Raw genomic sequence first — 23,131 nt, forward strand, 5'->3', positions numbered from 1 at the left:
GCCCTCTTTTTTCACATGCAATACAGCCTGTGTGGGCTCTAGCACACATACCTACCTCATCGTCCTTAACTAGAGCTATAGGCCTGAGGCACTTGCAAGAGTGTTTATATATGGTCCCAAGTTGTCACAGCTACTGGGTACATCAGAAATTTCTTTTTAAAAAATTTTTAAATTTCTCTAAAAAAAATTTACATCCAGGGGCGCCTGGGTGGCGCAGTCGGTTAAGCGTCCGACTTCAGCCAGGTCACGATCTCGCGGTCCGGGAGTTCGAGCCCCGCGTCAGGCTCTGGGCTGATGGCTCAGAGCCTGGAGCCTGTTTCTGATTCTGTGTCTCCCTCTCTCTCTGCCCCTCCCCCGTTCATGCTCTGTCTCTCTCTGTCCCAAAAATAAATAAACGTTGAAAAAAAAAAAAAAAATTAAAAAAAATTTACATCCAAGTTACTTGGCATATAGTGCAACAATGATTTCAGGAGTAGATTCCTTAATGCCCCTTATCCATTTAGCCCACCCCCCTCTCACAGCCCTCCAGTAACCCTCTGTTTGTTCTTCATATTTAAGAGTCTCTTCTGTTTTGTCCCCCTCCCTGTTTTTATATTATTTTTTCTTCCCTTCCCTTATGTTCATCTGTTCTGTATGCTAAAGTCCTCATATGAGTAAAGTCATATGATATTTGTCTTTCTCTGACTAATTTCGCTTAGCATAATAGCCTCCAGTTCCATCCACGTAGTTGCAAATGGCAAGATTTCATTCTTTTTGATTGCCAGATAATACTCCATTGTATATATATACCACATCTTCTTTATCCATTCATCCATTGATGGACATTTGGGCTCTTTCCATACTTCGGCTATTGTTGATAATGTTGCCATAAACATTGGGGTGCATGTGCCCCTTTGAAAGCATACCTGTATCCCTTGGATAAATACCTTGTAGTGCAATTGCTGGGTCATAGTGTAGTTCTATTTTTACTTTTTTGAGCAACCTCCATACTATTTTCCAGAGTGGCTGCACGAGTTTGCATTCCCACCAACAATGCAAAAGAGATCCTCTTTCTCCACATCCTCACCAACATCTGTTGTTGCCTGAGTTGTTAATGTTAGCCATTCTGACGGGTGTGAGGTGGTATCGCATTGTGGTTTTGGTTTGTATTTCCCTGATGATGAGCGATGTTGAGCATCTTTTCATGTGTCATTTGGCCATCTGGATGTCTTTTTTGGAGAAGTGTCTATTCATGTATTTTTCCCATTTCTTCACTGGATTATTTGTTTTTTCTGTTGAGTTTGATAAATTCTCTATAGATTTTGGATACTAACCCTTTATCTGATATGTCATTTGCAAACATCTTCTCCCATTCTGTTGGTTGCCTTTTAGTTTTGATGATTGTTTCCTTCACTATGCAGAAGCTTTTTATTTTGATGAGGTTCCAATAGTTCATTTTTGTTTTTGCTTCCCTTGCCTCTGGAGACGTGTTGAGTAAGTAGTCACTGCGGCCAAAGTCAAAGAAGTTTTTGCCTGCTTTCTCCTCAAGGATTTTGAGGGCTTCCTGTCTTACATTGAGGTCTTTCATCCATTTTGAGTTTATTTTTGTGTATGGTGTAAGAAAGGTCCAGGTTCATTTTTCTGCGCGTTGCTATCCAGTTTTCCCAGCACCACTTGCTGAAGAGACTGCCTTTATTCCCTTGGATATTCTTTCCTGCTTTGTCAAAGACTAGTTGGCCATACATTTGTGGGTCCATTTCTGGGTTCTCTGTTCTGTTCCATTGATTTGAGTGTCTGTTTTTGTGCCAGTACCATACTGTCTTGATGATTATGGTTTGTAATACAGCTTAAAATCTGGGATTGTGATGCCTCCTGCTTTGGTTTTCTTTTTCAAGATTGCTTTGGCTCTTTGGGGTCTTTTCTGGTTCCAAACAAATTTTAGGATTGTTTGTTCTAGCTCTGTGAAGAATGCTTGTGTTATTTTGATAGATATTGCATTGAATATGAAGATTGCTTTGGGTAGTATTGACATTTTAATAATATTTGTTCTTCCTATCCAGGAGCATGGAATATTTTTCCATTTTTTTGTGTCTTCTTCAATATTTTCATAAGCTTTCTATAGTTTTCAGTGTATAGATTTTTCACCTCTTTGGTTAGATTTATTCCTAGGTATGTTATGGTTTTTGGTGCAATTGTAAATGGGATCGATTCCTTGATTTCTCTTTCTGTTGCTTCATTGTTGATGTTTAGGAATGCAACCGATTTCTGTGCATTGATTTTATATCCTGCCACTTTGCTGAATTCACGAATCAGTTCTAGCAGTTTTTTGGTGTAATCTTTTGGGTTTTCCATATAGAGCATCATGTCGTCTGCAAGGAGTGAAAGTTTGACTTCCTCCTTGCCGATTTGGATGCCTTTATTTCTTTGTGTTGTCTGATTGCTGGGATTAAGACTTCCAATACTATGTTGAATAGCAGTGGCAGGAGTGGACATCCCTGTCTTGTTCCTGACCTTAGGGGGAAAGCTCTCAGTTTTTCCCCATTGAGAATGATATTAGCGTTGGGTCGTTCTTGTATGGTTTTTATGATCTTGAGGTATGATCCTTCTGTCCCTACTTTCTTGAGGGTTTTTATCAAGAAAGGATGCTGTATTTTGTCAGATGCTTCCTCTGCATCTATTGAGAGGATCATGTGGTTCTTGTCCTTTCTTTTATTGATGTGATGAATCACACTGATAGTTTTGCGGATATTGAACCAGCCCTACGTCCCAGGTATAAATCCCACTTGGTCGTGGTGAATAATTTTTTTTAACGTATTGTTGGATCCAGTTGGCTAATATCTTGTTGAGGATTTTTGCATCCTTGTACATTAGGGAAATTGGTCTATAGTTCTCCTTTTTAGTGGGGTCTTTTGTCTGGTTTTGGAATCAAGGTAACACTGGCTTTATAGAAAGAGTTTGGAAGTTTTCCTTCCATTTCTATTTTTTGGAACAGCTTCAAGAAAATAGGTGTTAACTCTTCCTTAAACGTTTGGTAGAATTCCCCTGGAAAGCCATCTGGCCCTGGACTCTTGTGTTTTGGGAGATTTTTGACTACTAATTTAATTTCTTTACTGGTTATGGGTCTGTTCAACTTTTCTATTTCTTCCTGTTTCCGTTTTGGTAGTGTATATGTTTCTAGGAAGTTGTCCATTTCTTCCAGGTTTCCCATTTTATTGGCATATAATTGCTCATAATATTCTCTTATTATTGTTTTTATTTCTGCTGTGTTGCTTGTGATCTGTCCTCTTTCATTCTTGGTTTTATTTATTTGGGTCCTTTCCTTTTTCTTTTTGATCAAACCGGCTAGGGGTTTATTAATGTTGTTAATTCTTTCAAAGAACAAGCTTCTGGTTTCATTGATCTATTCTACTGTTCTTTTTTTTTGTTTGTTTCAATAGCATTGATTTTTGCTCTAACCTCAATTATTTCCTGTCTTCTGCTGGTTTGGGGTTTTATTTGCTGTTCTTTTTCCAGCTCTTTAAGGTGTAAGGTTAGGTTGTGTATCTGTGATCTTTCTGTCTTCTTTAGGAAGGCCTGGATTGCTATATACGTCCCTCTTAGACTGCCTTTGCAGAGTTCCAGAGGTTTTGGGCTGTGATGTTATCATTTTCATTGGCTTTTGTGTACTTTTTAATTTCCACTTTAACTTCTTGGTTAGCCCATTCATTCCTCAGTAGGATGGTCTTTAGTCTCCAAGTATTTGTTATCTTTCCACATTTTTTCTTGTGGCTGACTTCTAGTTTCAGAGCGTTGTGGTCTGAAAATCTGCACGGTATGATCTCAATCTTTTTGTACTTGTTGAGGGCTGATTTATGTACCAGTATGTGATCTATACTGGAGAACGTTCCATGTGTACTGGAGAAGAATGTATATTCTGCTGCTTTAGGATGAAATGTTCTGAATATTTCTGGTAAGTCCATCTGGTCCAGTGTGTCATTCAAAGCCATTGTTTCCTTGTTGATTTTCTGTTTAGATGATCTGTCCATTGTTGTAAGTGGGGTGTTGAAGTCCCTTACTATTATGGTATTATTATCAATGAGTTTATGTTTGTGATTAATTGATTTATATATTTGAGCGCCTTCACATTTGGAGCATCAATGTTTACAATTGTTAGATCTTCTTGGTGGATAGACCCCTTAATTATGATATAATGCCCTTCTTCATCTCTTGTTACAGTCTTTAATTTAAAGTCTGGATTGTCTGATATAAGTATGGCTATTCTGGCTTTCTTTTGTCCACCATTAGCATGATAGATGGTTCTCCATCCCCTTACTTTCAATCTGAAGGTGTCTTTAGGTCTAAAGTGGGTCTCTTGTAAACAGCATATAGATGGATCTTGTTTTCTTATCCATTCTGTTACCCTATGTTTTTGATTGGAGCATTAATCCATTGACGTTTAGAGTGAGTACTGTAAGATATGAGTTTATTGCCATTATGTTTCTTTTAGATTTGGAGTTTCTGGTGGTGTTCTCTGGTCCTTTCTAGTCTTTGTTGCTTTTGGTCTTTTTTTGTTTCCTTGTCTTTTCTCCCTCAGAGAGTCCCCCTTAAAATTTCTTGCAGGGTAGTTTAGTGGTCATGAACTTCCTGTGAAAATGAATACAATGAAATAGAATAAAATGAAATGATGGAAGTAAAACAGAATTTGAAAAATTTACAAAAAAGTAAAAGTATTGTAGAAAAAAATAAAAAATATTTTTAATAAAAATTGAAAATAAAAATACATTTTTTCTCTTTCCCTATTCAAGAAAAAGAAAAGAAACGAAAAAGAAAAAAAAAAAGAAAATTGAATAGATGGACCAGCGAACAGACTGAAATACCATTGAAATCACATTGTCTTCCCCTAGGTGTCAAACTATGAAACATTTTATAGTCTGTAAACTAAGCAGGTGGAGAGACTTGTGTTCCTGAAGAGCAAGGTTGGCCCAGTTGTTCGGGGCTTAGTGTAATGGCTCCATTCTCCACTAGATGGTGCTGCTTAGCTTGCTGGGGTGGATTATTGTGGCGCTTGTGTGTGTGCATGCGCAGGAGGGGCAAAAATGGCGTCACCCATCTACCCCCCAGTCTCTAGTATTAGAACTCTGTTCTCCCTGATCGGCAGTCACGCACCCTTCCTTTGTCTCCAGTCTGTCCACTCCCTGCATTTACACTGCGACCAAGCCGTCAGTTTGCCAGGTAGCACCTCCCTCCTGCATTTTATCTCAGATGCGGCTGTGTTTCCTGACCCCTTGCTTCTGAGGGACTGTGGCTTTGACCCACTCAGACCCTCTGGGAGAGGGTCTCACAGAGCAATGGCCGGGTGCTGGCCCCACCCAGGAACGTTCCGCGGGACCGTGCTGTTGCTGATGCCCGTAAACTGTGGCTGGGTGCCAGCCCGTCCCAGAAAAAGTTCATGTGATCATGCAGCAGCAGCCCTTCAGGGATTGTGGAAAATCACAACACGCATCTGGCACCAGGCTTCACTCTTAACGACCTTGTTCCAGCACCAGCGAATGTGGTTGTTCTCTGGGGTCTGCTGGGACTGGGCACAGCCTCTACCAAATGTCCTTCCATCAGGGGAACCGCCTCTCCTGTGTGGCCCCAGGACTGCCTGGACTTCACTCTGCTCCTGGGGATTCGCCCTTCCCACCAGAGCACCGCCAGGTATTGAGCTGCGGAGTTTCAGACTCTGTGCTCCCCCTGTATAGTCTTAATGGAATTTAAACCCTCTCCTTTCTCCTTTCTCCCTTTTTAGTTCAGTCCTTGTGGCTGTTTCCACTTTTCTATTTTCTCTCCAGCTTCTGTTTTTGGGGGGGTGCTTTTCCTGTACTTCCCCCCGTCCGTCCCCAGTCTCTGTCCTCTCTCTGCAAGCAAAAACAGCTCCCTGCCCTCCACGGCTTCTCTTTTCCCCAGTTCATGTCTCTGTGCCACATACCTGCTGAGTTCTCTGGTTCAGGTTGTGCAGATTGTTGTGTTGTTAATCCTCAAATCAGTTTTTTAGGTGTGCAGGCTGGTTTAGTGTTGATCTGTCTGTATTTCATGGACACAAGATGCAAAAGAAACTTGCATGCTGCTCCGCCATCTTCAGAAATTTCTGATTTCTTTTATACACCTCTGGACAGGCTGCTCTAACTTAGCTGTCCTGCGATTAAATCTCACGAATCATGGGAGATCTTGTACTTGATGCTGCTCATCGGAGAGGGAACCTACATCCATTCTTCGTTCCCTCCCCACATTGGCTGTCCTGTGTTCTCACTGGCTGAAATGTCCCCCCCTGGTTTAACCCCAGTTCGGATTGATCACAGTTGGGTTGTTTGGTCATCACAGTTGCCTTCAGGTGTTCCCCTGTGGCTGTTTGCATTGTACAGGACCCAATGCCTGGAGGTCTCACCTGTTAGAACTCAGAGGACATGGGATGGAATGGAGGGGGGTGAGCCCAGAAGTTTTGGGAAAGCCAGATGCAAAATATTGAACTGTATCCCCCAGGAAGGCAGTTTTCTCAAGAAGTTTTTGATAAGACTACCCCCAAATGATCAGTCTTATTTCCTTTGGAGTGGGTTTCTTATTTTAGCTAATGGTAATTGATTTCTACCTGTACCGGGGGGGGGTTATGTTATGTTTGTGTTAATAATTTTTCCCACGCCCCCACGCCATGCCCAGGTCCCTTTAGGTTTTATCTGACTGTATGGGGTCACAGGTGAGTGAGGTGTATCTATATACCCTGAACTAATTCCCTCATGGTACCTCCCCTTTCCCATCTCCCACTTCCTCTGGAAGAAGGTGTTTTTTATTTTGGTTTTGGCTTTTAGATCCAATGATAGCAACAGTTTGGAAATCACCCTGCTTTCAGGCCATCTTTTGATGCCATGTTGTGTCAATTTGGGCCGAGTTTGATCAGGAAACATTTACTATAAAGAGTCAACTCATCAAAAGGGTAAAAGAAGGTGCTTAGAGGTGCACTAATGTACTACCCACTACCTCTAGGCGAAATGAGGCTGGACAATAAATAAACTAAGGGCTTAGGAGAGGGACTCCATACAAGGCTGAGATTCAGACCCTTACCAAGAGGGCTTTGCAGAGATATGCAGCCTCCAGAGGGAGAGAAATGGGTGTTGGCCAGAGCTGGTCCCTAGAAGTGGTTCATCATTGCAGAGGGCATGGGGTGGGGTGGGCAAGTCTTCAGGAGTAGCTCCTGGGGTGGGGAGACATTTGCTTGGGGATACAGCCAGAGCGGGTGTGTAGAAATAGCAGCCAGGGATTTATGTTTGAATTAATACTTTTTCTCCACATTGCCCCTCCAAGGGATCTGGAAAAAATGGACTCCTGGACTAAGCAGAAGCATTCTAGAAGAATACACTATTGAAAGGATTCAAAGGTAAATTGATTGATTGATTGATGTTTATTTTTGAGAGGGGTGGGGCAGAGAAAGCAAGAGACACAGAATCTGAAACAGCTCCAGGCTCCTAGCTGTTAGCACAGAGCCTGATGTGGGGGCTCGAATCCATGAACCGTGAGCTCAATGACCTGAGCCAAAGTCAGATGCTTAACTGACTGAGCCACCCAGGAGCCTCAAAGATAAACCTTTAGCGGTCAGCAGTCTGTTGGGGATTGGGGTGGCCAAGAGTTAAGTGTAATGTTTTTCTATTCCAGAGGCTACCCTCATTTCTCCACCTGTCCTACCACAGGTGGGGATATAAGGCTCTGAGATCTGGGAGCCAAGGGTTACACATCAAACAGAGGGTAGTCTTGGATCAAAGAAAGCGTTGGGGTATGGGGCCAAATTCCGGGTCCCAGGAGGGAAGACTCATCATGAACAAATGCGGCCGTATATGTTAGCTCGGTGACTCTTGTGCTAGGGATGCCGTGGTGACTGCTTTGGGTTTATACGCTGTTCTGGTAATTCTCTGTCGGGTGTAGACTGGTGGGTGGTCTGCAGTGGTGACCTGCTGGCATGACGTGGGAATTTACTGTCATAGAAGTTCACTTCTTATTCCAACCCTGGGAGCCACTTCTGCCCAACAGGGAGGAAGACACCATCCTGGTGCTTCCCAGGCACTGAATCTTTTCTGGAGATGGTGGACCCCAGGAATGAATAAGACAGAGGGGAGAAACCTTTGGGAGGTAGGGGTGAGGTGGGGATGGGGTTTCCCATTTCTTTTCCCACCCTCTAGACACTTCTCTGTGTGATCTGGGATTTGCTTGGCTCTGCCACCGGGTGTCGCTGTCTAGTCATTCAGAAGCACAGGGAGCTGACTATTGCTGGTCCAGACCAGAGAAAGAAGGACCAGGCCTCCGCAGTTAGTCAGTGGTGTGTTGGAGACTGCTTGCACCAGCTCACGAGAATTATTGATTGAACACATTTCTTCTGTGTTCGGTGAAGTCTCTTAGTAGCTCGAAATCAACCATGGAGGGAGTAGTTACACCATGGAAATTGGCAAACGCTACAATTAGGGCTTCCCCCTCCACCCTGCCAACATACACTCGCTGAGTGGGTTGTTCAACATTTACCAGCAAACCACTGGGTGTAGTGACAGTTTAGTAACATGGGCTGGGAAACTGAATCTTGGGGAGTTTATTAGATTAGTGGCAGAACTGGAAAAGAACCCTACTGTGTGTGAAGCACTGCGTTAGGTGTGCTTGGAGAAAACAAGGGTGAATGAGTCTGTCTCCTTTGCTCGTTCTGAAGAGGGAGATTCAAGACGTTTTGCAGTGAGAGCCTTACCTGGCATCTGGCACACAAGTGGGATTTTGCCTGCATTATCTCAGAGCTATAAGGGAGGGTTGCTGTAAGAACATGGGGGTAAAAAAGGAAAACACTTGGTAATGTCTTCTGGTGGGAAGTAGGACCCCCACACTGCTGGTGGGCATGTGAATTAGTGCAGTCACAACAGGGAGCAGGAAAAGTGAAAAATATGCTTTCCTTTTTACTCAGTAGCCCCACCTCTGGGTGTATTTGGAACAGCATTATTTGCTAATTGCTGCATTATTTGTAGCAGCAAAAAATTGGAAACCTAAATGCCTAGTATATACCGTGAATATAGTATATATCATATACCAGTATAGTATATATACCTATGTGCATAATGATATATATGTGTGTAGTGATATATATGTGTGTATAGTGATATATATGTATAAAATGGTATTTATGTGTATAGTGATATATATGTATGTATAGTGATATATATGTATAAAATGGTATTTATGTGTATAATATAGTGATATATATAAACATACATGTATATAGTGACATATACGTATATATGTATATGATATATATGTCATATCTATATCTATATCTATATATCTATATATCTATATATCTATATATCTATATATCTATATATCTATATATCTATATCTATCTGTTTATCTGGTGATGCCTGTGACAGTTTTTCCAGACTCCAGTCATGCAACCTGGAGAATTATGCCTCATATTGCCCTAGTTTGTATAATAATAAAGACTTTATTATTTAGCACCCCGAAAAGGTATATACATTTGTAAAAATATATATATGCTTATGTAAACAGGTATACATATGTATAGTGTTACCTTTATAAGATGGACTATTCAGCGATTAGGATGCATAAACTAGATATTATTATTATGGCTAGATTTCAAGAACATAATGTTGAGTGAAAAAAATGTAGCTAAATAATATGTATGGCATAAACCTTTTCTTTTAAATTTGGAAACACATCGGGGCGCCTGGGTGGCGCAGTCGGTTAAGCGTCCGACTTCAGCCGGGTCACGATCTCGCGGCCCGTGAGTTCGAGCCCCGCGTCAGGCTCTGGGCTGATGGCTCAGAGCCTGGAGCCTGTTTCCGATTCTGTGTCTCCCTCTCTCTCTGCCCCTCCCCCGTTCATGCTCTGTCTCTCTCTGTCCCAAAAATAAATAAAAAACGTTGAAAAAAAAATTAAAAAAAAAAATTTGGAAACACATTCAAATTTCTCATCACAGCTTAACATGACTTGTTATCATTTATGTGTATAAGTGTGTTTGTTTATGATCTCTCCCTTTTTTAAATGTAAGGCAAGGACTTTGTTGTGTTCATTTCTATGTCCACTTCTGTTTCTACGCTGTTCATGTCTAATTGTACATTCACTTTGGAAAACAGTTTGGTGGTTGCTTAAAAAGTTAAGCAGCCAACTACATCTACCATATACCCAGTCATTCCACCCCTAAGGATATACCCAAGAGAAAAGACAGCGTATGTTTATATAAAGACTCATACACAGTGTTTATTAGAACACTGCTTGGCAGTAAATGATCATTAAAGACTTGACTGAATGGATGAATGAATGGATGCATGAATATTTCAGAAAGGAAAAGGTGTAGTCTGAGTGGGGAGGCTGTGCGACATCAGCTGGTCTCAGGCAATGCAAACCAGAATCTTGCCAGAGGGCCTGGGCAAGGGCTAGTGTGCAGAAGTGGCCCACCCTGGCCCTGAAGGTGTGAGAGGTGTGAGAGGCCCTGAAGGTGTTGGAGCTGGTCAGTCAGGGCTGCTGAGGTGAAACTGGGCCTTTGACACACCTGCCCACTGACATCTGTACTCAATAAAAAGGAAGGAAAATGAGTGAGGTGCCCTTTTGTTGGTATGGCCTTGCAGTATCCCTCCAGCACCCTCTATTGGCAAAGTCTAGCTTTGCACCAGCTGGCAAGACAACTTTCTATCCAATAGATGCACCTATCTCTATGCCCTCGCTCTCCCAAATGAGGAGGCATGCGCTCCCAAGAGTCATTGTACCATAGCCACTTATATTAATTTCTCCTCAAAGTCAATCACAATTCCACTGAATATTCTGCTAACCTCCAACAACTTGTATGTAAAATGATAATAAGAAGCAGAAAAGAGAAAATAGTTAATAAATACAAATGCATATATACATATAACAAGCAAAAAAAAGTGCAAGTTTTTTTTATTGGCCATGAATAGAGTTGCCAGATAAAATACAGGTGCTGAAACAATGAATAGTTTTTAGTATAGGTATGTCCCAAATATTGCATAGGATATACTTATACTAAAAAGCTTATTTGTTGTTTACCTGAAATCCATCTATATTATTTGCTAAGTCTGATGATCCTAGTCATGAGGCCATAGTTGATATCTATGGCTTTTATTCCTCTACCAATTTGATATTTCTCTTTTCCTTAAGACCTCAGCTGGTCATGGATCCTCACCTGGTGGTTAAGGGGGAGATCTAAACCCTCATTCTTAAAGTCTCTGAGTATTAAGAAGCACTAAGATGCTTAGTGCTTTGGTAGACAAGGCTCCCCTGCCCCCACTGTGTAGCACCAACCTGATCTCTCCTTAGTAATCTGGATGAATCTGCCCCACCAGTAGAGTAGCCCCTTTCTCTGTCTGTTGGTTTCAGTTCAATAGAACCATTGTAGTGTGCCCTTGTGGAAGGATTATCTTCTTGGGAACTCATTTTCCAAAGCAGCAGAGCTCAAAGCTGCCAACACAGGAAGAAAACATTCCCTGAGTGAATTATTAGGATTAATTGTAAAAGAAGCCACTCTCAGGTCTATCCCTTGATTCCCAGACTTGTGTATCCTGGCTCTGGGGAGAGACTGCATCGTATAAGTGTTTCTGATTCAAAGCATAAACTGCATCCTATAAGACAGAAGCCCCTATTTCATGGTTAACTTGTGCCATAACTGAGTCTTCAGTAAGCCACTCCACTTTTAAATAGGCCAGCAGCTTCTGGGTGATGGGGTATGAGATACAACCAGTTAATTCCATACATTTCTTTTGTGGTCGAATACATTCTTTGATTAGACCCTGCTGTGGGGGAATGCTATGGTGGTATTTAAGGCATCCCAAGAGTCCAAAGATGGTGTTACTGGAAGAAGCATTACAGGCAGGAAAGGCAAATACATATCCAGAATTTGTGCCCCTTCCATGATGGAAGGAGTGCAATGGAACCAACCTGTCACCAGGTGGCTGGCTTGGTTCCCCAGGGAATGGTGCTATGCTAGGGCTCCTAGTTGGTTTCTGCTCTTGGCAAATCAGCCACTAGGTGGCAGCAGTAGCCAGGTCAGCCTTGATTAAACCCACTGGGCAAACATTAGTGGCTGGGAATGATGCTGCCTGACATCATGAAGTGTATCATTTTGTCCACATGATTAGTGAGCTCTCCTCCACCGAGAGTGTTCATATGTCACTTGATGATATGGGATGGGACTGGCTTCACATGCTGTCCGCTCTAAGAGGTGTATCCCTATACTTCTTCTCATTCTTTGTCATTAATTTTCAAATACGGACCCTTGATCTTTCTGAGTCCCTGACTGTCTCAGTCTGCTTGGGTTGCCATAACAAAATACCATAGGCTGAGGGGCTTGAAAAACAGACACTTATTTGTCACTAGAGGCTGGAAGGTCTGAGATTGAGGTACTGGAAGATTCAGTTCCTGGTGAGGGCTCTCTTTCTGGCTTGAAGACACTCGCCTTCTCACTGTGTACTTACATGGCCTTTACTAGGTATGTGAATGTGTGGAGGGGAATAGAGATAGAGATAGATAGAAAGAGAGAGAGAGCATTCTCTTTTCTTATAATCTTATCACAAGGGTCCCTTCATGACCTCGCCAAAACCTAACTCCTAAAGACACACCTCCAGATACTATCATATTGGTGGTTAGGCCTTCAACATCTGAATTTGGAGGGGCCTGGAAACAAATATTTAGTCTGTAACACGACCATCCAGACAAACCACTGGCAACTCTTAATCACTGTGAACCCAGATTTCTTGCCATCTCTCAATCCGGGCTAAGTAGACCTGAAATGTACCTCTCAGTCTTCTATTCCTGGGAATGCTGTTCTCTACTTCTGTCTTTCAGGGTCACCCCTGAGTGCGGCTGCAGGTGGCCACTTTCAGGTAGTACCAGCATATTGTGCAGACCCATCAGAAACCAGGTTCAAGACCACCTTCTTTGGATGTGTCATGTGCAGGGGTGAAGACCTGCCCTACTGAAGCTGTTTTGCCTTCATGAGGGAAGCCAGCCAATGTGGGGATAAAGTTAGAGCAGGGAGAATCCTAGAGGAACAGGGCTAGGACCTCTGGGTTCATGTAGCTCTGAGGGTTCCATGTCTGGATTCCCAGTTACGTGAGCCAATAATTCTTTCCTTGTTTGAAGCCACTTTTTGGTGTGTTCCACATGATCACTGACTGACAATGCCTATTAACAGTGGTCTGCACACATGCTCTGGAAGCATGGAGAGCTGCCCAGTAATTCTGCCCCAGCCTCAAATATTGGAGAGAAAAGGAAAAGAAGTTCCATAATACAAAGGCAACTAAAATGTTGGAAATGTAAGGAGCCCAGACATTACTCTTATACAGTGTAAATGCTTGGTACACATTTCACGAATGAATGTTGCATGAAGAAAGCCATTTGGAGAAGAGTTTCCATTTACAGGAGTGGTGGGCTAGGTTATTCAGATAAATTAAATATAAATGGATGGAAAAATACTGCATAACTCCTACTGCGGAAAGGAAAGCTGGCGTAGTTATATTGATATCATATTTAAAAGCTTTATGGCCAAGAAGCATTACCTGAAATAACTTGAAGAGGAAGATAGCAGATTGGAATACTTAACTGACTTGACCTAATGGATTTATTTATAGGACATGAATCCAAAATTACAGTATGTATATTCCCTCCAAGCAGAAAGGGCCATTGACAAAAGTGGACCATATACTGGTTTATAAAGCAAGCTTAAACTTCAAATGACGGAAATCATTCAGCGCATGTTCTCTAAGCAAAATACTAGAAATCAATGACAAAGAAATACTAGATATCCTCATGTGTTTGGATGCCTTTTATTTCTTTTTCTTGTCTGATTGCCGTGCCTAGAACTTCCAGTACTTTCTTGACTAAAAGTGGTGAGAATGGACATCCTTGTTCCTGATCTTAGGGGAAAATCTCTCAGTTTTTCATCATTGAGTATGATGTTTAGACATCTTTTTATGTTTGGAAATAAATAAATATGCTCCCCATGGTTTAGAGAAGGACTAAAATGAGAAATAAAATGGCATTTTGAACTGAACAATGAAATCCCTACCTAAGGGACACAGGTAATGTGGTACACAGAAGAAAACTGATTTAAGGAAACCTTAAAATGTTTATATAAATTTGACAGAAAATAAAAGGCTGAAAATTAATGAGCCAAGCATATACTCAGCAAAGCTAGAAAAGAACAAAATAATCCCAAAGAAAAATAGAATGAAGGCAGACAGAAAAGGAAATACAAATACTGAAGAAATAGATAATAAACATTCAGTATTTATGATACAACAAGAGAGCACAGTTTGGTTGCTTTATGATACAACTGAAATTGAAAATTATTTGGTGAATTAATCAAGAGCTAAAGAAAGAAGGCAAAAATTATGCAAATCAGGAATGAAAAACGGGACATTTTTTTCCAGACACGGAATACCCAAAATGGATAATGACAGTCTATTATAACAGCATTATGACAATCATTTGACATGAAATGAGAACATTCCTAGAAAAATCTAATCCAACATGTATATTTGACTCAAGGAGAAATAGAAAATCTCAGTTCTTCAAAAGGCATTGAATCAGGGCGCTCGGGTGGCTCAGTCGGTTAAGCATCTGACTCTTGACTTTGGTTCGGGTCATGATCTCACGGTTTGTGGGTTTGAGCCCCAAATCAGGCTCTGCATGACAGTACAGAGCCTGCTTGGGATTCTCTCTCTCTTGCTCTCTCTCTGCCCCCCACCCCAATTGCGCTGTCTCTCTCAAAATAAATAAATATGCTTAGAAAAAAAGGCATTGAGGGGCGCCTGGGTGGTGCAGTCGGTTAAGCGTCCGACTTCAGCCAGGTCACGATCTCGCGGTCCGTGAGTTCGAGCCCCGCGTCAGGCTCTGGGCTGATGGCTCAGAGCCTGGAGCCTGTTTCCAATTCTGTGTCTCCCTCTCTCTCTGCCCCTCCCCTGTTCATGCTCTGTCTCTCTCTGTCCCAAAAATAAATAAACGTTGAAAAAAAAATTAAAAAAAAAAAAGGCATTGAATCAGTAGCCCAAAATTTTCCTACAAAGAAAACTGTCTCAGAGAGCTTCACTCGTCAGCAATTCTAACCTTACACAGGTTCTTTCAGAGAAGAAAACAATTCTTTTGGAGAATAAACATTGTCTCATTTTATGAAACTAACACAACCTTGATTGTGAAACCTGACAAGTGCAGCAAAAGAAAAATTATAGCTCTCTTTTAGGAATAAATACAGATGCAAATATTTTAAACACAGTATAAGCAGACTGAATTCCAGCTATACTGCAGGATATTACATAAAGGATAAGTCTGGTTCATGCATTCTGAGAATGCAAGATTGGTTGAACACTAGAAAATCTATGCAATTTACAACATTAAAAAAAAAACCCCAAACACCATATAATAAAATGCAGAAAAAGCGTTGAATAAAATCCAATACATGACTTTAAAAAACCCATCATACAAGGAATATGACAGAACTTCCTTGATCTATGAGAGAATCTTTAAAGAAAATTCTAGCAGGCATTTTGTTTCATAATGAAATGGTTAAAAATATCTCTTTGTGATAAGACAAGGATGCCCATTTTTCCCCCCCTGCTGTTGCACCTGTATTACAGTACCAGCAGAGGGAGTAAGCGAGGCAAATAAATAAAATATTAAGAATTGAGAAAACAGTAACAAATTGTTGTTATTCACAGATGATATGCTTAAGTGTGTAACAAATCCCACAGAATGTACAGATAAATTAATAGAACCTATAAAAAAGTGTAACAGATTTACCAGATCCAATATCAAAAATGGAAATGTATCTCTATACATCAGCCGATGATTAGAAAGTGACATCTGAGAAGGCTACAATTTACAACTCATTAAAAATATCATTTAACTAGGGACTAATCTAAAGAGATGTCCAAGCTGCTTGTCTACAGGGAAAAGTCTACATGCAACTTCATTGTGAAGGATTAAAACCTATTAATGGAAGAAGGAAAGGCTATTGATGGATTGAAAGATTCAATGTGGTAGGATGTCAATTTTCCCCCAATTGATTGGTAAATTCCCCTGAGAACTTGTTCAAGGTGCAAACTTTCTGTACCTTTTTAAGCGGACAAAAGTTGGGGAGCTGATTCTAATTAAGAGAAGCTTAGATCCCCTTGCCCGAGATGAGTGCTCTTCTCCTTCCTGGCCTTCTGGGCAACTCCAAGGTTATAAACAAGGACGACCTGGTTTGGGGCACCTGGGTGGCTCAGTCGGTTAAGCTTTGGCTCAGGTCATGATCTTGCCATTTGTGAGTTCCTGCCCCACGTTGGGCTCTGTGCTGACAGCTCAGAGCCTGGAGCCTGCTTCGGGTTCTGTGTGTGTGTGTGTGTCTCTCTCTGACCTTCCCTCACTCAGGCTCTGTCTCTGTCTCTCAAAAATAAATAAATATTAAAAAAAAAAAAAAAAGGAAGAAGAAGGACCTGGTTCTCTCCATTGCCCACTCAGAATTCTCCCTCTCTATCCTGGAGGACCTAGAATCTGGGTCTTCTTTTTCCCAACGCAGGAGGGGACCTGGTGAAGTCCCTGTTATGGACACATCACTGGCCCAGCTTCTGCCCAGAGTGTGGATCCCAGGGAGGTGTTCCCAGGCTCCACTACGAGCGCAGGGAGGGGCTCCAGTGCATGGGGACCCAAACGAGCTAGCAGAGACCAGGATGGCAGGGCGGGCTCAGGGTGACCAAGTGACTGAGTGACGGGAAACTGAGGCTCTAGAATCCAGGGTCATACTAGGCAGGGCAGAATGGGAACCAGGACAGTGGGGTTTAGTGACTGTTGATTGACGCCCATGGGCTTTAACCACCACCAGTAAGTTCTCTTTAACCATCACCAGTGTCGAGAAGTGTGGTTGGGGGGGCATGCACACCACTGAGGGAGTAACCTGGGAGTGCCAACAATCCAAGGAAGGGCGTGAACATGGCGAGTGGGACTGTGGCCTGTCGCCGGGTGGTAAATTAGTCCAGCTGCTCTGAGAGCTGGCTGCAGCTCATAGTGAAAGTGAACATACACACCCCGTGTCCTGGTGGTTGCAGGAATATAGATGCTCTGTGTCCCTGCAGTTCCAGGTCTGGGGTGTGCACCAGAGATGTCCAGGGGTTCCCTGGGCCAGTGTTTGTGAAAGAGGAATGGGACCTGCCCAAATGTTTATCCATCGCCTAGGATGCCAGTACTATGTCGTCTAGTCACACACTGAACCCTGAGCTCAGTGGTTAGAGCCTGCTTGGTTATATGTAGGAAGTTAGAAGGAGTAGGATAAAGTCAACATAATGTTCAGGTACATTTGAAAACTTGCTCCAATGGGGCGCCTGGGTGGCTCAGTCAGTTAAGTATCTGACTCGTGATTTTGGCTCAGGTCATGATCTCACTGTTCCTGAGATTGAGCCAGAGTTGGGCTCTATGCTGACAGCATGGAGCCTGCATGGGATTCTCTCTCTTTCCCTCTCTCTGCCCCTCCTCCACTCATTCTCTCTCTCTCTCTCACTCTCAAAAAGAAAAAAAGAAAACTTGGAACAAAATACAAGGTGCTAAGTATGAGCTGCAAGTCCCCAGGGACAGCTGACTCCCTCTCCTGCCTTCTGCCCTTCCTTGTATCAGGTCACACTGGCCTCCTTGCTGTTCTAGCAACTTGTCAGGCACATCCCACCCCAGGGCCTTTGCACTTACTGTTCTTTCTGCAGGGAGCACTCTTCTCCAAAGGCATCTTCCTCGGCTGGTCCTCTCACTTCCTTCAGGGGTGGCCTCTCCTGACCATCTAAACTAACAGTTACCACTCTTTCTCTTCAACCCCTTCCTTTTCCTAAAGAACTCATCACACTACATATTACAGCATAATGTGTTGTTTGTTCTGGCCTCTGGCACCCACTGGAACTTTGCTCTGGGACTTGGTCTCTGAGGCCACAGCCGTGTCCCCAGGGCCTAAAGTATTGCCAGGCTTTGGAGCAGATCAGCTGCTTCCTGGGGAATGAATGGTCCTTGTTTCCTTTCCAGGAAGTAGGGAGAGCATGGGACTTGGGGTGGGGGTAGAAAAAAGTGGAGTCCAGCTTGACCAATTGTTTTTCTTCTCTTAGGAAAAGAAGTGAGCTAGTTGGCCACAGGTTAGCGTGTGTTGCTTCTGTGTGGCAGGTCTATGTTGGTATTCTTTGTATTTTTGTGTTTCCATAAAGTGCAGCCCCCTCCCCTCCCAACCCCCTCCCATCTAGCACAGAGGAGACCCCTCTCGGGGACCCTATTGTTTGGAAATTCCTCTTCCCCAAGGCGCCTTCTTCCCTCACGGGGGGCCATGCACCTTTCATGTGAGGGAGGTGGGGGTTTGAGATCCTCAGCTCCTCAGTCCCAGCCCCTCCCCTGGGAGCAGGCTCCGTCTCTGGGCTCTAGCAGGACCCTGGGAACTGGAATGAATTGGAATCTGAGCACCTAGGCCTCGTGGGCGAGAACACTGGCCTGGAAGTCAGGGACCAGAGCTCAATGTTACCTTCTGTATAGCCTTGGCCAAGTCCCCTCTGTGGAAGGAGAGAATAATCTTCCCAGACTTGGGCATCTGGGAGTTCTGATTCCTGTGGTTATTACCAGTTTGACTGTGACCTTTCAGAGAAGTGACAACAGCAGCCACTAGAGGGCACTGTCAGTTTGAGGTTTGGTGCCTGTACCAGTGTGTGGATGTGTGAGCATGTGCGTGAGGGTGTGACTTGTGTGTGCATGTGCATTTGTGTGAATGTGAGTGTGTGTGTGTGTGTGTGTCGTACATTGTACAGGGACACTCGGGGCCGTTGACCAGAAATGTGGCTGGGATGCCTCCCTTATGGCCCATGGAGGACAGTGAGGGAGGTGGTGACATCTCCCGTGTGGGTGACACCTTTGCAGTGTGCACCGTGACTGTCTGGCTGGGCCCTCAACCACTCGGCAATTGGCAATCATGCTTCTGGGGTCAGCTCCTGACACGCCTGAGCTCCTCTCTGCAGGAGGGACCTGAGGTCCTTTGGGCTGGGAGAGTGCTGAGAGCAGAGGGGCTGGCCTATTAGGAGAGACCTGAGATGTGAGGTGTGGGGCAGTGTGGTCACTCTGTTCCCTGAGGCCTGGAAGGAAGGCTGTAGGAGGGGACAGCTTTTTCTCTGAGACACTGTGCATCCTTCATGTTTACAACAGATAAGCACCAGGCACCACTCCCCCGGCCCCCTCGTATGCTGTCTGCTCAGGGTGGGACTGAGACCTACTTACAGAAAGATCACACAGAGATCCCTGTGGGTGTTGCCCCTGAGCCTGGACCTTGGCTGGTGGAATCTTGAGTGAGAAGCTGAGAGACTGGGCTGCGATGCTCAGCCTTGAATGTGCTGCAGCTCTGCAGGCCCAGACGAAGGTAGGCAGGCACCGGGTTTGCATGAACGAAGCCAGCCTGAGGCCTGTTGACCAGAGAGGAGCCTGAGGCTGGGAGGCCTGGAGTGGAGAATGCTGACTTTCTGGACTTGACTGCAGACCCTGAGGGATTTTCAGCCCAGAGTATTTGATGCTGAGTTTCAGGGTGCAGGTCATAGGTCTGGAGCCCAGCAGAGAGAGGGCCCCCTCAGGGCCAAGGGCATGTGAGTGCCATGTAGGGGAGAGCACTGGCTTTGAGTCTGGTGGCTGGGCTCACAGTGTGACCCTGGCAAGCCCTTTGCCCTCTGCAGGCCACAGTTTCTCCTGTGAAAGCTGAGTGGGTAGAGCCCAGTCTCTAAGGTCCCAGCTCTTCCCCAGTGACACCCCTCAACATCCCCTCTGGTTCCTGGGGCAGCTGAGGCCCCTGATGGGCCTGACAGCCCAGGCTTTGAGACCCCTCCCCCAGGGTGGGGGCCCCAGGCTGTGCTGCTGGAGGTGCTGGGGCTGGAGGTTTCCCCTCCAACCTCCACATCAAGGGCAGCTTCCCCAGGAAGACCACACTTGGGTCTCTGGCTTCAGAAACTGAGGGGCCATGTGTTATCTGGGGCAGAGGAGACCAAATCCCTCCCAGGGTCCTGACGGTGGAGACCAGCATCAGGGCCTCCCATGCCTTCCCACAGCCCTATGTGTGCAGACCCTACAGACCCCGGCCCATAATCCCCGACTCGCAGCCCTCACACCCTCCCAGCACCTCCAGAACAGCCAGAGGATGAGCTCACAACCCCGAGCTTCTCCTCCCACCTGGAGCTCGGGCTGCCAAGGAGACACAGAGCAACCATCGGGGAGAGGAGTCTGAGACCTCCTGAGGAGGGGCCACCAGGAGCTGGGAAGAAGCCCTGGAGCCCCTCTCTGCCCCCTGCCTCAGAGCAGAGCAGGAGTCAGGGTGGGACAGGTAGGAGGGCAGTGTCCTCAGGTGCCTGTCTGTCCTTGCCCTTGCTGTCCCTTCCTTAGGTTCCAGGGGGGCCTTCAGGGCTCTGAGAGATGGGGTGCTGCCTTCTGGAAGTCAGTCTGTAGCATGCTTCCAGAGGCTTAGACAGGCACGACCTTTGATCAACGTGGCAATGGTCAACCTGAAGTCAGGGGTGGGACGTGAGCAGGGGGGTCGAGGCCAGGGGCATTGGCTGTGTCCTGTGCAAACTGCGGTACCCGGTGGGTCCTGAGACAGGCTTTTAGAGCTGCACATTCACAAATGTGATGCACGCCAAGGTTTACCTGCCCCTGTGTGGGTGTGTTGTTCAGCAACAAAAGAAAAAGCTCTCCATGTGTCTATCTATCATCTATTGTCTGTTTGTTGCCTACGTGAAATGCAAAGTCAAGTCTGGAAGGACATACTCCACGTATGACCACCACGGTCTCCAGGCTGTGCTGGCAACTTCTTTATGCTGTTGTTCTGTTTTATTTTGGAAGAATCTTTATATTCCTTTTTGTAATCAGAAAAAAAAAAACAAAACTAAGCTGTCTCCATTTTTAAAAACAAAACAAATCAAAACAACGTGGGTTGCATGTTGATAGAACCCCGGAGAAACCCTAACTTGGGGCTCCAGAGGTGGTGGCGGGCTGGCTCTGGAGGCCAGGCGCACAGCCTGGTGGTGGCTCCTCCGGGAGTGAAAAGGAGCCTCATCAGCATGGGTGGATGTCAAAGACGCAGTGTTGAGAGAGAGAAAACACACGCAGCCTCACTGAATCTATATGAAGTTAAAAAACAGGCGAAGCCGACAAACAGTTGGTTCAAGGGCACCCGGAGGACATAAAACTATTGGACAAAGTGTAGAGATGGCTAACGCAAGGGCTCCTGAGGTCCTGGTCACGGTCAGAGCCTGTGGGGCTAGTTCATGGAAAGTTCACATCATGTAGAGTTCGCCATTTAAAAATGAACAGTTTGGTCATCTAGTACATTCACAATGTTGTGCAACTGTTACCGCTGTTATTACTATTTAAACAGACAGACGCATTTTATTTATTTTGTGGTTGTTACAGTTTACAATGAAAATACGATTAAAATATCCTTCAAAATAGTAGCATTGGCTCCTCTGGGTGAGGTATGAGGGGTGTTTGGTTTTGTTTTGTTTTTCCCCTCTTGTTTGTTTTTCTTGCTTTTCATGTTGTTTACAGTAAGCAGTTATTATTTTAAAACTGAAGACCAAGACCGATAAACTCTGTTTTGAGAGGAACTTAGAAGAACAAACAAGGTGATTCTTCCTTAGGCTGAGCTGACACCTGTGTCCCTGTAGCGCATCTACTTCCTGTTGTGTCCACCTGGGCCTGGAGTCTGGGCCCCCAGAGGTGCCCGAATCTCTCTGCTAGGATGGCCCTGAAGTAGGAGTGAAATCTCTTCCGGGCTCAGCAATCTCCTTCCTGCATTATCCGTTCCACGTCCTCTGGCTGGCGCCTCGTCACACTCATGTTTGATCAGCTCTTTTTGTTTTGGACTCTGGTTTTGTTGACTTTTGTTAACACAAGCTCCTGAACTAGAACTGCAGGTCCCTAGGGAGTGGGCCGAGTAGTTTTTCCACCAGCCACTACCTCTTTCTCCCTCAATTTTAATATTATTCTGAGAGTAGAACAATTTTGAGAGACGAATTTAAAAACAAAGTTGAAATTCCACCACAATCCCCCTGCTTCATCCAAATGGTGGCCCCTGCTGTTTCTATTCCTATCCCCACCCACCCTAGACCTGGAAGCCTCTGCCTGGTGCACGCTGCTTCCAGGTGGTGGTGACACTATCTCAGGCCTGTGTTCCAGGGCAGGGCCCTGCTCCTGGGCAGGGAAGTTCTCATAGTGGACTGAATCCCTGTGTGCTTTGCTATCCCCTGATTCACCAAGTGCTCTTGGGTGAGCCTCTGGCCTTATTTTCCTAAATGAGGGTCTTAGATTGGATCGGTGTGGTTAACCTCCAGGCACAAAGCCCTGGACCTCTCCCCACAATGCACATTTATACAGAAACATTTCAGGGTTTTGTGAACTCGTGAGTTAGACATCCTAGAACACCTCAGGCCTCCAGGGCATCCTACTGTGGGGAGAGAGCAGTTGAGCCTCTTTTTTCTGACTCCAGACAGCAGACCTCACGTCCATTATTTTAGCCCTGCCAGGTGCTGTGCTGAGCGCTTTCCAGAATTATCCTCCTGAATCCTCACACAGCCCCGAGGGATCATCATCATCACCTGCACATGACAGAGGAGGACACAGAGAAGACAGTCACCTGCTTAAGGTCATGTACTTGGAAAGTGGTGGAGCCAGGACTAGAACCCAGGTTTGTCTGGGCTCCAGGCTCCAAGCTCCAAGCTCAGGCTCTTCTCACAAGCTGTGATCCAACCTCCAGCGGGGAGTCAGCTCGATGATCTGCAAGGTCTGTCCACACCAAGAACACAGCCGGGAAACTCTTTGGAGTTCCAAAAGCACCTTCGTGCCTGCCCGTCCTTTTAGTTGACTTCCCAGCAGCTGAGCTGGTGAGGTGGGCAGGGCAGATACTGACCGACATCTTTGTTGCCTGTGAGCGGACAAAGCCTAAAGACATTCAGGTGGTCATGGCCCCAAGGTCACACTCAAGTCAGCGTCGGCATCAGAACCCAAATGTTGGGTTCAGTCACTTTGCACAGAGCTGCCAGGGGCCAAGATTCTGTGTTTCTCATGGTTAGGATCTTCCCAGCCACCTAACTATCTGTCTACCCATTCACCCATCCAA

The sequence above is a fragment of the Lynx rufus genome, unplaced genomic scaffold (assembly GCF_022079265.1).
Source record: "Lynx rufus isolate CCGP_SWC_20201006 ecotype Redwood Valley unplaced genomic scaffold, mLynRuf1.p SCAF_24, whole genome shotgun sequence".
Classification (NCBI taxonomy): Eukaryota; Metazoa; Chordata; class Mammalia; order Carnivora; family Felidae; genus Lynx; species Lynx rufus.